The sequence below is a fragment of the Ornithorhynchus anatinus genome, chromosome 4 (genome assembly GCF_004115215.2).
Source record: "Ornithorhynchus anatinus isolate Pmale09 chromosome 4, mOrnAna1.pri.v4, whole genome shotgun sequence".
In the NCBI taxonomy this organism is placed as follows: domain Eukaryota; kingdom Metazoa; phylum Chordata; class Mammalia; order Monotremata; family Ornithorhynchidae; genus Ornithorhynchus; species Ornithorhynchus anatinus.
Genome location: NC_041731.1, coordinates 51,008,088 through 51,011,319, shown reverse-complemented (window position 1 = coordinate 51,011,319; position 3,232 = coordinate 51,008,088).

Below are 3,232 nucleotides of genomic sequence, written 5' to 3'. Positions count from 1 at the left end.
GTACAGGGACTGGGTGCAACCTGGTTATCTTGTATCTACCCCAGAGCTTAATACAGTGCTTAGCACATACCAAACCCTTAACAAATGCCAAATTATTACTAGTTGGAGAGATTTGGGCAGGGTGAAAAGAAGAATTCTCTGGTAATCTTGTGATAAAAAACTGAAATGGGCTACCAAAGGAGGTGGATAATCTTCATCCGTGCAGATATTTAAGAGATGAATAGGCACCCATCTGTTCTGGAGTCAATCTTTTACCTGGTGGTGCCTTTAGATTGGCCCCTGCTCATTATGGGCGGGTGCCATAACTACCAACTCTGTTATAGTGCATTCTCCCAAGTGCATAGTACAATGCTGTACACACAGTAAAAACTCAATAAACATGATTGATTGATTGATGGTAGACTAGATGACCTCTCTAGGCCCATCCAGTTATTTTATTCTATGTCATACGATGGTAAAAACAATATACTGTAAGCTCCTTGTGGGCAGGGATTGTGTCTTATATTGTGCATTCCCAAGTGCTTAGTACAGTTTTAAATCATGTCTCAAGAGGACTTCCCTGACTAACCCCTCTAATATACAACTATTCACCTTTCCTTCTGCATCACCTATGTCCTTGGGCCTGTACCCCTTGAACACTTTGATTCTCTCCCCACCCCAGCTCCACATCTCCCATAAGCACCTTGATATTCCCCTATCTGTAATTTATTTTAATGTCTATCTCCCCCACTAGATTGTAACCTCTTGGGGCAGAAATTGTCTCTACCAACACTTTTGTATTGTATTCTCCCAAGTTCTTAGTAGAGTGCTCTGCACACAATAAGTACTCAATAAATAGCAATGATTGATTCATAATATGGTTTTCCTGTGATTTTTGTCATATAACATCATTCATCACATAGGACCCTCTGAGGGATCTGTGATTCTCTAAGGCAAGTGCTACCAATAAATTAATACAGTACACACTTCCATCAATCAATCAAGCAATCATATTTGTTAGTGTTTGCTATGTGCAGGTATTAAGCACTTGGAATGTGAGCAATGGATGGCTCTGATGGTAATGATAAGATATGGACTTTATTGGAAACATCTTGTTTTGTTAGAAAAGCTCTTAAAGAGGTGGTGATAATGGCATACCAGGGGATAAAAGCTAGAGACTCCCAGAGTAGGGATAATTCATTCATTCATTCATTCATATTTATTGAACACTTACTGTGTGCAGAGCACGGGTACTAAGTGTTTGGAAAGTACAGTTCGGCAATAGATAGAGACAATCCCTACCCAACAACAGGCTCATGGTCTAGAAGGGGGAGACACACAACATGCATATCTCAGTCTGAAAATTCTGCATAAAACTATCCAATATCTAGAAGATTAATATTTATATAAAATAAAAGCAAAGCTTAGATCAATAAATATTATTCTTTTGTTTATTAATACTGTACCTCAGAAAATAATGAGAATTGCGATAAATGAGTGAATCCTCATTATCTCATAAGCATTTACTTGCAAGGTTTGCATATTGAAATCCTGATTGAGGAATGAAAATCTCAGCCAAGCTTTCTGCTTTTATGTACTCTGGCACTGTCCTACTTAAATAATCCAGGAATGAAAATCCAAGATAAGCTGTTTGTTTCTATAAACACCGAATATGTCAATCCTGAAATACCACAGGACAGACATCTACTTTCCACAAAGACACAGTGCACAATGACCTCTAATACTCATATGCAAACAATAATTGAACATAGAAAGGGTGCATTCAAGCTGGTAGAAATTGGAAATGATTTAACACTGTACTAAGTGCTTGGAATGTACAATTCGGCAACAGATACAGGCAATCCTTGCCCAACAATGGGCTCACAGTCTAAATGGGGGAGACAGACAACAAAACAAAACAAGTAGTCAGGCAAATCATCTATCACTATCAGTGTCCAAAAAATGAAATTCTAATGAGATCTGTCTTTCTGTGCAGCAGAAAGGGACCTTCTGACTTTCCAATTGTATGGTTAAAACAAACCTAATTTTGCCCATTTAGCAATCAAAATGACAGAAAGAAAGATCTAACGGGACACAAAATAGGTTGAAGATGATGATGATGATGGTGACTCCCATTATAAACCCCTGTACAAGCCTAGGCCTAGTCATGAAGATCTGAGGACCAAGAACCTATGTGAAGGAATTAGAGTGCTAATGAGTTGTGCAGTGCCACTTGCACATTTTCATCCCTGCCAGACAAGTTCCTACTGAGGAACTAAATAGATCTTCAGTTACATGGTTGTTTAGTCCTACCTAATGCTATAAACTGATGCTATAAGCAATAAGTGGTATTTAGTTGAGTGCTTACTATAGGCAGAGCACTGTACTAAGCATTTGGTCTCGAGAATACAACACAGCAGAATTAGCAGTCATGTTCCCTGACCGCAACAAGCTTACAGCCTATAATCAGAACGTAATAAGAAAGACCTTCCCTGAAGCCCCAAATTCTGGTTGCTTATATTCTCCTATTCTGCAATTTTCTCCCTTGGCTCTCAGAATTGGCTGCTTCCTGCAGGTGTTTACAATTATCTTGTCCCCATTCACAATGCCCTGTTGAATTCAAACACAGTGATGACTTTTTATGATATTTGTTAAGTACTTACTATGTGCCAGGCACTGTACTAAGCACTGGGTAAATACAAGCTAATCAGGCTGGGCAGAGTTTATATCCAACATGAGGCTCACAGTCTTAATCCCCATTTTATAGATGAAGTAACTGAAGCACAGAGAACTTAAGTGACTCAGCCAGGGTCACACAGCAAAGTGGCAGGGCTGGGACTAGAATCCAAGTCCTGCTGACTCTCAGGCCCGTGCTCTACCCACTAGGTCACTCTGCTTCTGAAGTGGGTGAAATGTATCCTTGTCATTGATGTGGCTGGAGAGATGAATACTTAGTCCTTTCTAAGATTTGAGGATGCTTTTGCTATCTGAATCACCTATCACTGCTTCTGATCCTTCCCCTTGGGATCATGGGATCCAAAGCTTCTGCTCAAGGCCTGCCTCCCCCTCCAACTTGGCTGGTCTGCCTGGCGCTCAGAGAAGCTCCCTTTTTTCAGTGTCTCATGTCCCAACTGCTCCATCACATTCCTTCTAGGAAATTAGGCACCTGTTCGTGTGTTAGATGTGAAATTTATCAGCAACTCTTCCCCATGAAACACCTCCCTGTGGGTTTGACGCCTGTTCAGGCATCTTC